General features: G+C 38.4%; 1 protein-coding gene across 2 annotated transcripts in view; it reads left to right on the forward strand.

Moving 5' to 3' along the window:
* ANGPT1 (angiopoietin 1) overlaps positions 1-14,628 on the forward strand; it is a 203,861-nt gene that overhangs the window by 122,754 nt on the left and 66,479 nt on the right. The gene's annotated exons all lie outside the window — the stretch shown is intronic.

Consider the following 14,628-nt stretch of genomic DNA (forward strand, 5'->3'; position numbering starts at 1 on the left):
TTTGTGAAAATAATTATTATACATACTGAAGACTGTGTCAAGTACAAGGTATGCATGCTGGGAAAAAACAATTGGAACTACTGTAATTTAGCCATAACCACTCAGGGAAAATATGTAAAGTACCCTTTAGTTAGTTAAACACAAATATCTGCTATCTGTGTACTAGCATTCAAAACATAGAGTTAGGGTAAGATTTTTGAGTGATAGATAATAACAATTAAAATATTATTTATAAATTAATGGTATGCCCATATCTTTTATACTGTGCTCAGTTCTGGTTATCTGATCTCATAAAGGATATTGAAGAAATGGAAATGCTCCAGAATAGGGCAATGAAAATTATTAGAGACATGGAAAGACTTCTATTTGAGGAGACAGTATAAATATAGGTCTATTTTGTCAAAAGTGAGAGGAATAAGTTGACATGATATAGGTATATAAAATAATGAATGGTAGAAAGAAGAGCAACTGGACACTCCCTTCTTACCTCTTATTATAAACAAAAAACACGGGAGTAACTAATAAAATTAAAAGGCAATTTTTTTCACTGATAAAAGAAAATACTTAATTAACTTGTGGAACTCATTGCCACGTGATATTATTGAAACAAAGATCTCAGTAGGATTTTAAAATGATTAGACAGTTATATGAATAACAACAATATCTACACTAAAATTAGGTAGGGTGAGAATTGACAAGGGATATAAATCTTCAAACTTCAGGACAAGAATTAACTAACTATCCATTCTTGGGACTGAGTTGAAATTTACCCAATGGACATGTTATTCCATAAACGATTATAGGCAGATCACAGTTTCTTCTGAACAGAGCCAGCCTTCATAGTCCCAAAAAGTTTTAGTCACAGAATCCCTTTAATTTGACAGACCTAATAATGCAAAAGACAATCTCAGCTTTCATTTAAAAAGAATAGTTTCTAGTCTTTTTCCTTATAACAATAGCATTGTAAATGTGAATCGATGTGAACCTATTCACACTGGAGGGCCAGTGCTGTCCATACTGCTGCTGATGGTGCTAGGACCACTGCAAATTCACCCCAGCCATCTGAGTCAGCAACTCTGCTGAGCAGCTAGCATAAACTCTGCACACCGGGGGGGGCGGTAATTTAATATTTTCAAAGGCAGCATGCCTATTTGATTAAACAAGGCCCCAAGGGCCAGATTTTCAAAGACATATCAGTGCCCAAAGATGCAATAGGTGCCTAATGAGATTTTCAATAGTGCCTAACCTCTTTGGGTGCTTTTGAAAATCCCACTAGGTACCTATCTGCTTCTCTAGATGCCAAAATACCTTTGAAAATATGGTCCTAAGAGAATAAGCTCTGATACTGCCTGCCTGTTTGGCTTTTGTCAAGGTCAGATGACATGAGCCAAGTTAGATGACATGGTGATAACAATTCTTATGGTTGGTCTACAGCAGTATTTCCACTATTGCTAGGCCAAGGGGAGGAATTTCTGAAAGTTCTCAGTTTGTAAAGGCAAATGAGAGAATGGGAGTAAAGGTCACACTGCTAATCACTTCAAAAAGTAGAGTTGAACCTAAGTTGCAAAATTTGGATCTAGATCTGAATTTCAAACTCCCCAAATACCTGGGGTGTTTACATCTCTGGTTTTGGTACAGACTACATTTGAGACAGGGACCACCTGTAAAATTTCCAACCAGTTCTGAGTCTGGATTCCAAAACCAACCACTCAGGGTTGCCAGTGTGATCAATTCTATGGCTTTAGTTTATGCTGATCTGTAAAAATATATTCTCCACTAGATCAGAAAACCTATGCATAGGACAAATATACATGATATCACAGGGCCCCAGACATCTCAAGTTTGTCCCATATTTATTGCTAACAGAGTTGTCATATAGTTTGTTTAAACTTTTTTTTTTTAATGTGGCAGTGGGAATCTTGGCACCAATTCATTTCTAAAATAACAGGGCTTTCAAAAACTAGCCTTCCTGTTAAAAGACTGTGGTGCATTATGGAATTTTAAGGGAACTTGTTTAGGATTAAATCATTTTCAAATCCAGCCATAGATAAGGGCCAGAGGCTTCCCTCCCATCCACAATGCAGAGAGGAGCAAAGGAACAGGAAACTAGGGCCAAAGGCCCCCAAATCTATTGGTGACAAAGATGCATCCTCACCACTGCAGAAGCCCCTTCCACATGCAGAGATGGGGTGGAGTTGGAGCAGTGGTTGTACATGACATCGTTTGAGGATTTGGTGGATTTCTGATGAAATTCATACATGAATTAATGCCAGCAAGATCAGCTTCAAAGGAGGTATTGCCATCTGGAGAGGGGAAGCCAGTGACTGACTAGTAGATTGTAGAATTTGTCCCAACAGAAAGCAATAGAAAATCCTTGCCTAGCAAAAAATAGCCTATTATTGTATTGTGCCTATAATATTAAATTTAGTTTGCATATTATAAACAAATTTAAATATGATAGGTGGCCTACTCCTTTCCCCTCCCCCACTTAAAAGGGAGTCTAAAAACCCCCAAAGGACTGGTAGGTTCTTTATCAATGTGGTTATTCATTTTTCCTGTTGTTGTTTTTTCTTTTGTGTATCAGACTACATAATAACATAGTTGTTAAAATGTTAGGTCTAACGCTGTGTGTTTCAGAGGACTAATGCAATAGGAAAGAAAGTTTGTTCACTAATGTCTGGTTTTGTGGCCTCCTAACGAGAGAAATGAGGCATTAGCTTCCTCTTGAATGCTGACAAGAAGTTTGGCTTAAGTCTCAAAACAATACACACATATGCGAGGAATTTACTTCCCTAGAAGTGCCTACTGAGTTCACAAACTAAATCATTCAGTGAGTGGGTGAGATATTTAGGTTTCTGAAAATCACAAGTCTCCTGGGTTATGAGTAGTTTTCATATCTTACCAAATTATGCAAGAAAATGAAGTAGGGGCAAATCTTTGTTTTAACAGGATATATGTTAAAAAAGACAAATTATTTATTTATTCAAACCCCTTAACTGTAAATAGTTATTCTTTTTTCTTTGCCTTCAGTAGCTGTGATGTAACTTTAGTGTAAGCTTAAGACTGTGGGAAATGAACTGAAACTTCAAGGAAGTGACCTAAAGGTTACCACAGACACAGGGCCAAAGTTTTGGCTGGCATAACTCTGTTGACATCAGTAGAGTTACACCAACAGAGATGTTGGCCCAGTTTTCTATAGGACTTCAAAAAGAACATAGATAACATAAACCAGTGGTATAGAAAGATCCCAATCAGAAGAGTTAGTAGAATTTAGGTGACCCAAGAGGTTATTTTCAATCCTAGTATCAAAGCTATGTTTATAAAGGCAAATTTGTTATAGTAAATTGATGACAGTGTCTCTGGAATAGAATTAACTGAGAGTTGTTGTGGTTAATATGGTCAGAATGGAAAAGGAAATAGATTGAATGACATAGACAAGAACATTTGTATTCTTCTGAAACCCCTTTTTAAAATGACGATAGATTTAATTACTTTCTTCTCTGGTTAGCACCATTTCCCTAGTTATTTGTTTCCTCTCATTAAACTGTTGACTCCACTGCCCAGCCCAACCTTAATACCAGTGAGCCAAAAGTTTTTTGTTTTGTTTTTGTTTTGTTTTGTTTTGTTTTGCGGCACAGCTAGAGCTTTGCCAGCTAGACAGGGACCTGTAGCACATCCAGAGACATCATTCTTTTTTGGAAGAAACAAAATACATTTCTTTCCTGCTTCACTGACATCTATAAGATTATATTATATTTGATTGCAGCTATGAGGTACATTAGCAGTGCTGGAAACAAATTGACTTAAATGTTATTACTAATAATAAATAACACTTTGCAATTATTAATAAAACTTGGCACTCTTCATCCATAAATATCAAAACACTTTATAAAAGTGATAAGTTTAATTACTTTCCCCCATCTCATTCTTTTTTTGTATACAGATGGGGAAAGAACAGAGAAATTAAGTGACTTGCCAAAGTCACACAGTGGCTCAGTGCCTGAGCTACGAACAGTACCCATGTCTTCTGACTTCATTTCCTGTGTCCAAGTCATTCTGCCTGCCACATTAGCTCTTTTATCTTTAAACCTGACATTGATCCCCACAGTTAGAAGCAAATTACTTTTGGATGCCTAGTGTGTGTGTGTGTAAGGAGCATAAAAGCTGCCCTCTGCTCTACTTTCACAGAGTCATAAAAGCATAGGACTGGAAGGGACCTCGAGAGGCCATTGTCTAACCCGTTCTTAAAAAGCTCTAATGATGGGGATTCCACTCTTTTAGAGGTTCATAATCTATAGATAACTGGTTATACTGTTAAAAAAATAATCAATAGATGTTAAAGGGACCAAAGAAGCAACACCTGAAGCATTAACATTTTTTAAAAATACATTCCCCAAAGAGAAAATGTATGTATTGGAATCTGATGTTTACAAAAATAAAAGTAGACTTTGGTTAAAAAAGGAGAAATAAAAATATCACCTTCTGAATAAGTTTTAATGAGTTTTTCACATAGAATTCCCAAAGCTTATAGTATTCCTAGTCTGAAAGCTGTGCAAAAATGTAGGCCTAGATATCACAATGAGAGCCATTCAGATTCAGGTAGACTCCTCTACCTAACTGCAACCCCACTGACTTGGATGAGTTCCATGGCGATGTAGGTGTCAGCCCACATGAAGTGTATTACATGATCACACAGTCTGAGTCAGGACTCCATAGGTGCAATTTAGCTATGTACAGCACTGGGCACCATCAGCACTTCTGTGTGTGTGTTTCCTAGTTATCTGGTATTGGATGATATAGGACTGCTGTTTCTTTTTTGATTTATTGTATTGGTATTTGTAAGAACTGCCTAGAGGGCTCTGATAAGTACCACTTGTTTTGTATGTTAAAAAACCAATATAAATGATGATTAATAATAGCTACAAATGAAAACTTCACAGCCTCTCAGGCACGGGCAAATTTTCTTCCCAAATTGCGAACTATATAACAAATATAACAAAGCAGAGTAGTTATGTATCGCGATCTGTTCATACTGCAGGTTAGTAAAGAAACAGTAATTAAATAAATTGTACAGTGCTAAAATGTACAGTATCTAGTATTTCTGTCAGTGTCTCACTTGAGAAGCCAGGATTCAGCTGTTGTACCTGTGCTAACTTGCAAATGGTGACAGCTAGTGGTCAATATTTATTAGTGTTGGAGCAGAAATGGCTTAATAGTTTTATCTTTTCCTCATTTCAGTTAACTGCTAATTCTGAAATCAATTGCCCATTCAGTCTCAGAGAACATAACAACCAGTATCTAATCTCTCTCAGATCTGTCTTGTGAAAACAGTATTATTCACTCATGCTGAAGACATTACATGGAATATTAACATACATGAAACAACTAACAACATTGACAATATCACTCATTGCCTTGTTAATGAAACATTACTTTGTGTAAATATCATGGTTCAGTCAGAAAAATTAAATGAACGTGAGGGTGTCTGTGTGGAAACACTTTAAATGAATTAAAGAAATAGGGACACAAGATATTAAACAAAGCCTGTGCCTTTATCTCTCTTGTAGCAGCTTGTAAAAGTATCCTTCAATTTTCAGTTCTCAGCGAATGGCTGGTTACTTACAAATTTGCTGTCTCAGGCAGAAACTTACAGAATTATATTGCAGCTGGATAATTAAGTGTCTTTATATCTTTGTAAATGGGCCTTTAGGCATTCTATTTAAACTTTTTAATGAGGACCATTTCATGATATTCCTAAGTGATCTCTGTCAAATGCACTGTGAATTTAAGTATTATTGTTTTTAGCAGTCATCAAGGCTAAATGTATTGGACAACAAACTTGATAACTGTTGACAATTCTTTAGGTAGCAAATAATTATGGTCCAAGGGTGAAAGCTGAGTGTGTTAAAATAGTTTTACAAGACCAAGTCAATTTCTGCGAAGAAAGAAGGGGCATATTGTTATATATGGTATAGTTGATAGGTGGTTGGACAGCTGAGTGTTCTTTTTATGGCCTTGCTTGTTTTTCTCACTTCAGTGGTGGTGGGGGGTAATGAATGTGATTTTCTCTTCAGCTGCTAAAACTCTTTTATAAATGTTCATTTCAAGAAAGTAATCAGTGAAACCTTTCTTTCTTTCTTTCTTTCTTTCTTTCTTTCTTTCTTTCTTTCTTTCTTTCTTTCTTTCTTTCTTTTAAATGAATATGGGTCTCAAATTCTGAGATGTGAGGAACTTGCTCAACTCCTACTGCAACCAGTATTGATGAAGTGAGCTGTAGCTCACGAAAGCTTATGCTCAAATAAATTTGTTCGTCTCTAAGGTGCCACAAGTACTCCTTTTCTTTTTAGTATTGAACTGAATACTTAGCTGGAGGAGATCAGCATAGCTCCTTTGACTTTAATGGTGCTAAGCCAATTTCCACCAGCTGAGAATCAGGCCAATGTGTTCAGCACCTATCACAATCAGACCATGGATTTTTTTATAGCATGTAATACCTTAACTCCTCGTGTGCTCTGAATGATTAAATTTAGGGCCAAATCTTGCAGTCCTATTCTTTCGAAGCTCTCACTGATTCAGCAGCTGCTTGTATTTGACTAAGTATTATAGAATGTGGCCCTAAATTCACACTGTGTTCTACTTTCCCCCAAATTTTAAATACCTGTCTCACTTCAAGGCCAAATCCTGCAGTTTTAACTCAAGATGTACTCTGACAAAACTTCCATTGACTTTGTCAGGCTGTCTGGAATGGCTCATGACCCAGGAGTGCCAACATCAGGGCATACAGTTAAGAAACATGGCATAAACCCCAAATTGGTTGTGTGTTCTACAATTAGATTTGACCAACCAGGTATCAAGTGTGAACTCCTCAAGCACTCTAAAAGCCTTACACGGAGTCACAGACAGTCCCCCTGATCTACCTTGTCACCTAGGCAATCTTGCCTTTGTACCAAAAATCACAATAATATTCAGGTTACTCTGAGTCACAATCATTCCCCCCAGATCGAGTGCATCCTAGGTCTTTCACCAAAGGCAGGGCTTGTAGTCAGTCCTACAAGAAAGGTGTATTAACTATGAAAAAGAAATGAGTGTTATTTACAAGGTGAAACCAGGTAAACATTCACACACAAAGAGAGAGAAAGAGTACTTGTGGCACCTTAGAGACTAACAAATTTATTTGAGCATAAGCTTTCGTGAGCTATCCGATAAAGTGAGCTATAGCTCACAAAAGCTTATGCTCAAATAAATTTGTTAGTCTCTAAGGTGCCACAAGTACTCCTTTTCTCTTTTTTGCGAATACAGACTAACTCGGCTGCTACTCTGAAACCTGTTACAAAGAGAGAGAGAGAGAGCTTTAGGTTTCAAAAAGTAGTAGAAACTGCTGTAATGTGCAAGCTCTATATGTCTTCTAGGGCTAACCCAAGCTAAACAGCCGGAGGAGAGACAGGAACTGTTTGGTTACATTTGTCTAACATCTAGCAGTATATATGTAAATCCACAAAACCCACAATCATTATCTACTAATGTGTCTCTAAAGATTGAATCTGGGTCAATTAGCCTGCTAGTTGTAAAAAGAAAAGGAGTACTTGTGGCACCGTAGAGACTAACAAATTTAGTCTCTAAGGTGCCACAAGTACTCCTTTTCTTTTTGCGAATACAGACTAACACGGCTGCTACTCTGAAACCTGCTAGTTGTATGACCCTTTCTGGCCCTGCATCACAGACCTATTCACAGGGCTTGGGCCATGGGCTGTAGTACTTTATCTAGTCCAGTTTTAAACTCCTCATGTGATGGGGCTACCATCCGCTTCCTTTAGAAAATAATTGCATAGTCTAATTTCATCATCATTTCCTGATATACCTCTTATATTAACCTTTTGCTAGCCTAATTTAATTACCATGAATTGTATTCTGCTATCATATTAATGGGAGATCTGTTTGTGGGTATATGGCAGTAGAATACCACACAGGGAAAATCATTATCACATGAAGCCTTTCCACCGTAAGAATGACACAACACCAACACCGCTTCCTACTTCTGAATCACTAACAAACACAAAAGACTCCATGTAGCCTATTAGGGTCTTTGCTATTGCTATTGATTACAAGTGGAAGATGCTCTGAAACTATGGTGATGGGTGGCAGTATAAATCCCTAAAATATATAGATTTGTTAAAAAAGCCAAGTACTAGCTGATCAGTAATAAACCAAAACCATAAACAATGATTTTTTTTAACTGTTACCTTTGACATCCCGGAACAGAAATTTAAGTCCCAGTATAAATTGTATAAATTAAGAGTAACTCACTAGTGGTGTGCGTGCAATACAGGACTTCCTTTGTTCAGATCCACAGAAGACATGAGTTAATTCAGTCACCAGCTAAAGAGCTTTGGCTCCAGATATATCACCTCATAAACTCCATGGAGTAGCACAGAGGGGACCTTGTAACGCATGCTCACCAGTGGGTTACATAATTCCGCTTCTCAACAAAAAGCTTGTCCTACAGCAATCCATGAATCCCAGACAAGCCCTGACTTATGTGATGGCTATCATATTAGTTGGCACACAGTGAATTGAACGGGGAGCCTCCAGAGCTGAAAGCAGGAGCAGTTAGAGCTAAAGAGCCAATGTTCCGTAGCTGTAGATTTTTGTGGATTAGCATAGGGGAGGACTTGTAAGACACATTGACAAGTGGGTTACGTAAGTAGGAGAAATCTCAACATGTCATTGTAATAGTACATTTTATAGTCTTAACATAGAAAAGTCAGCTATGGAAATTATGATCAAATCTGAAAGGTTCCCATTCAGAAATACAAAATCCTTCAGGTATATTTTCTAGATTTTAACCTTATCTTTTGATTTTCAGTGTGCTTAGTGCACTATTATTAGGGCTACATTTTAATCACGGGTATTTTTAGTAAAAGTCATGGACAGGTCACGGGCAGAAAATAAAAATTCACAGCCAGTGACCTGTCCGTGACTTTTACTATATACTCCTGACTAAAATTTGGGGGTGCCACAGTTGCTCTGGGAGGGGGCATGGCCCGGGGGCACCGCAGGTGCTGGAGAGGGTGTTGGCGAGGCTGGGCCAGATTCTCTACCTGGCTCCTGGGAAGTGGTGATCTCCAGCTCCTAGCATCAGGTGCTTCCTCCACTCTGCCCCAAGCCCTGGTTCTGCTGCTCCCATTGGCTGGGAACCATGGCCAATGAGAACAGTGGGGGCAGTGCCTGTGGGTAGGTCAGAGCTGGGGAGGAGAGCAGGGGGTGGAGCAGGGGAGGCCCTGCAAGCTGCTTCCCCATGTATGCAAACCCCCATGGCTGGCCCCATCCAACCCCCCCCCCCATCCCCCCCGGCTCCTTCTGCCCACCTCCAGGCTAAGCAGTGCTCTGGATATCCTCTGGCAGCACTTGGCACCTTAGAGACTAACAAATTTATTAGAGCATAAGCTTTCGTGAGCTACAGCTCACTTCATCGGATGCATTTGTTAGTCTCTTATGTGCCACAAGTACTCCTTTTCTTTTTGCGAATACAGACTAACACGGCTGCTACTCTGAAATCTGGCAGCACTATACACCTGCCCAAAAGACAGGCAACTGGCACATGCCCATGCCTTCCCAGGCATATATATTGAGAACCTCTGCTCTAGACCCTGACCCTGCTTTTAGACCCTCTGGCTTCTGTTACAGGTAGCAGTGGATCTACAGACAACCCTCTCCTCAAATTTTTGGAAACACCAAAACTAGGTAGGGAGATTTCTAATCTGAGACTTCTTCTGCCCACATTGTTTTTTATGGGCACCTGCGTACATATGGCAGCCAGAATTTGGCCAATGAATATTTCCTGAACATATAGCGAATAAGGTTTTCTCCTTTTGGACTTCCACTTTCATGAAGATCATTTAGGAATTTTCTTTTGCTATGGATTAATTGTTGGACATTAAAAGTAGATTAAATACAAAGCATGTAGGATATTATTAAGAGTATGAAAATATAAAGATTCATTGCAGAAATCTCTACATTTCTGTTCATTTATATCACCATTGTACTAAAACATACAGCTTCCTTTCATCTGTCATTTATTGGCATTGTCATATGGAGATATAATTAGCACCTGTGGGATTAACTCATTTAGTCTTTGTGGAATTTATGAATGCGTCAGTTCAGATACTATGGGAAGTATGAATGTGACTCCATGAATTTAGGCAACATAATCAATTGCCTTTGCCTGTAAGCACTATTGAACATCAGGGTGTAATTAAGGAATGTCCATTTTAGGTTGCTGGAGTAACAGGCACACATATTTCATTTTCTCAAAGCCTAATTAGAAATGACAGTATACACTGAAATATATTAATTTTAAGATAATTATATTTTCCATAGTGCTGAGATCAGTTAATTTGGATCAAATTAGAAAAGGGCAAATATGTGTCTAATATATTTTTGTTCATAGCACCAAATATATCAAATTAATTTATTTTGCTTGACACAGACTTTTGTCAGCAACCTCAGCTACATAATATATTGGTATGATCATGTATTTAAAAATATCCGAACTAACTTTAGGCATTTAGATAGTCAAAGAAAGGGTAATAGCTACACATGATGTCTGTGGCCCATCCATGACTGTTGTTAGCAAATTTCTCCAACAGCCGGAGGTGGGACACTAGATGGGGAGGGCTCTGAATTACTATAGAGAATTATTTCCCAAGTGTCTGGCTGGTGGATCTTGCCCACATGCTTAGGATCCAACTGATCACCATATTTGGGTTTGGGAAGGAATTTCCCCCTAGTCAGATTAGCTGAGATTCTGGGTTGTTGTCTTCCTCTGCAACATGGGGCACAGGTCACTTGCTGGTTTGAAATAGAATAAATGGTGGACTTTTTATAACTTGAAGTCTTTAATTCAAAATTTGTGGATGTCAGTGAGATATTACAGAAGTGGACAGGGGGATTCTATAGCCTGTGATATAAGTCTATGAGAACTAATCATTCCCTTTGGGTTCTATTTAGGGTGGGGTTTTTTTAAAATTATGTACACACTGGCAGTATGCCAGTCAATGTTTTATTCAGGAACTTCAACTGATGTATAAGGAATTCATAGTTCGTGTAATGTTCAGCAGAAAATACCCAGTCAAGCACTATGGAATGTGGAAAAAGTTTAGAAACATCATGGGTTTCAAATATGAACAAAATGAGAAGAATTCCCTGTTACTTTACTGTAAAAGAACATCAGCGATAAAGTTCACAGGGATTAATTTTCTGATAATTTAGGGCTTGTTCTTTATAGTTTCTTGGAATATAATGGGAGAATCGTCTGGTGTCAGTGAAGGAAGGTTATCATCAGAATGTATAATTAATTCTCCAGCATTCATGGTTTTATAATCTAAACGTTTATATCAGGCATTAATACGAGGATTCTTTATAACTTCAAGGCAGTACCTTAGCCTAGGGATGCTGTAGAGTCTCACTGCCACATTGGGAGCTCCAGGAGCTATTGTGATTCCCAGAGAATGCAACCGCTATGCAGCATCTGCTCCTTTCCGTGCTTGGGTAGGTCTACTGACTGGTGAAGACAGTGGACCTACCCAAGGGAGGGAGGTAGAGGGCATAGCCAAGGCACTGCCACTTCCCTGTTAGCCTTCCAAAGGCTAACACTACAGTGGTACCAGCCCTTTGAATCTCTTCCACACCCTGAACACAGGTAATAATGTTGTGCCCAGCCATTACATCTCAAAAACCAGCTCCTGTGCCTGCATGCCCATGCACCAAGCAATTCTTTTCAGAGATGAAACTCTGAGTGGCTCCCATTGGAGATTAAAACCCTAAAGAAAGCCTAAAGAATCACAAAGATTTAGAGCACTCTTGTCTAAGGAGAGCTATTGCCTTTTGTTTCTTTGTTTTTTACCCACCTCAGACAGATGAACTATATGTGCATTTTACTAAATATACAATCTGAATATTGTTGTGAGGTTCTTTGGTGATTGAAATGTCAAGTGCTTTATTGAATGGACTGATTTTATTTCATTTGCTGTAAAAACAATTATTTTGTTATTGGCTATTGAGATACCTATTTAAAAATTTCATGTCCCTTAGTTATGACATCCAAGGATATTAATGCTATTTCTGTTTAAGTTTTACTGCTCACTCTAAACCCAAACCTTGTAGATACATACAGTATATAAATAAATCAGGATTGCTTATGTTATAATATGATGGTTTATATGATAGCATGTTGGCCGTGTAACCATATATGATCTCCTGCTGTCTTGTTCAAAAAAGATATTTATGTATTAGTCCAGCTAAAAATAGCTTAAAGAGCCAGGGCTACCTCCTGAAAAAAATGCATAACATTCAGTTGAAAAATAACTGAACTAGTTTCTGATCTCAGTAACACTGGTGTAAATCTACAGCAATTCCAGTGACTTCAAAATATTTTGCAGATTGTGTGTGTGAGAGGAGAGGCAGGTAAGCTGATCTCTGTGTGTGTATTACATAAATGTATGTTGAAATGTTGTCACTTTTAGCATGGAAGCAGTAGTGATTCTCACTCAGCAAGGAAGGCTAACTTCTCTCATTTGAAAAACTCAGGGTAGGCAAGATGGACCTGATCTGAAGTCCACTGAAGTCAATGGGAATCTTTCCTTTGACTTCAGTGGCCTTTGGCTCAGATCCCAAGTAATTACTCAAGTTGGAATTTGGCCATTGAAGCTAATACTCCTCTACTTACAAAAAATACCACTGAATCTTTAATGAACACAAATTGCCAGGGCCCAGTTTTATGTTTCATCTGAAAAATGGCACCTGCAAGAGTGCATTGTTACTTAATACCATGCTGAGGGCCTAATTCAGCACTGACTCAAAGGGAAGTGTGTCACCTGCTGAGTCACTAACATCACTTTTCTTTTCCTAATAGGGCCAAGCCTCCAAGAAGTTTCTTTTCCAACTAGAGTTCACATATGTATGTGAGCCAGGAATTACTTTTATGGACGCTATGGAAGAAGAGAGAAAAGAGATGATGCATAAATTCACTCAAAAGAAAAATAAATCCACCTTTTTGTTGTAAAATTCAAATTTTAAAAGAAAAAAACACAGCAAATTACATCTGTTTTATTCAAGATAAAATGCAAATGCTGTGCTATGAGAGTAGTTTTGTGAAATGCAGTATACATTCTCTACGTGGGGAGGAAGGATGGTCTTATGGTTAAAGCAACTGATTGTGCATTAGAAATCTTGGGTTCTATTTCTGCCTCTCCCCAGGACTTCCTTTGTGATGTTGGGCAAATCACTTAACCACTCTAGCTTTCTGTTTCTTCAGCTGCGAAATGGGATTAATAATAGCTACAGCCTATCTCATAGGAATTTGTGATGCTAGAATTATTGCCCATAAGGTTCATGAAAATGCTCAAATGGAAGGTGGTATATATAGGTGTGAAGTGTTTGTGTCATTATATATTTAACATACAGCTTTGAACCTGCAAGTCCTTGTGTGGTGTGCAACAGCTGTGCAAGGTTGCTACTCTCTAGTGGAAGTGGAGGTACACCACTGTGTCCTAGGTACACAGTGCCATCTTCTTCATTGAGAGGGAGTAAGTTGCTATCCCCTTTTGCACCCACTGTTTACTTTCCCGTGCCCAAAGTGAAAAAAAGGTGGATTGCAGACAGACAATGGGCATGTCTATAGAGAACTTCAGTGCAATTTGCATATGTATTTATGTAGTCCTCATCACTGTGGAGCTTAATACTGCAAGGTGCTGAGAACTCTGGCCTGGATCCTGCAAAGCACTTAAGCACATGCTTAACTTTACGCATATGAATAGTCTCATAGATTTCAATGGGACTACTCAAGTGCTTAAAGCTTGTGTTCCTGGATTGGGTCAATAGTGCAGGATCAAGCCCCTGTTGTTTGGAGAGCTACAGGTTCCCCCTTAGGTCTTACTCGTTCTGTTAGGGAGGAGTTACTTCCTGGCCAATTTAGCAGGGTGCTCATTACTGCAGGATTGGGATTGCCAGCACACCGTGTTCTCCTCATGTCTTAATCTCACACTCATGCACAATACTTCGTACCCTGTGATGTGCAGAATCAAGTGCTATGCTGTAGCTGGAATATTAATTCTTTTGCTTTGTTGTTGAAATGTCACAAAATGAAATAAACCCAGAAATTAAAACCCACCATTAAAACTATTTATTAAGTATCCATTTTTTACAAGTTGCTTTTAATAGCAATTAGTAGGTGGAAAATTTTTGGTTTTTACACTATTGTTTGCAGTGATTTATACAATTTAAAAAGCAATATGGCCTGGGGAATGGGAAGAGATTGGAGAATCAAGGGGTCATAGGTTCTATTTCTGGCTTTGTCAATGATGATTGACTCCATGGCCTTGAGAAAGTCTCTTTGCCTCAGATCCCGAAAGGCATTTAGGCACTTAACTCCCATTGAAATCAATGGGTGTTCTGCCTAAAAACATTTGAGGATTTGGGCCTTTGCCTCTTCGCCTCAGTACTCCTATCATTAAAATAGGGATAATAATAATTTGTTACCATCCTCAGAGGGACATGTTAATTATTAAGTATTTGCGGTTTGTAAAATGCGGTGGACATGTAAGGACTAATATTTAGATGTTATGTCTAATA

Source organism: Dermochelys coriacea, chromosome 2, assembly GCF_009764565.3.
Source record: "Dermochelys coriacea isolate rDerCor1 chromosome 2, rDerCor1.pri.v4, whole genome shotgun sequence".
NCBI classification, from domain to species: Eukaryota; Metazoa; Chordata; order Testudines; family Dermochelyidae; genus Dermochelys; species Dermochelys coriacea.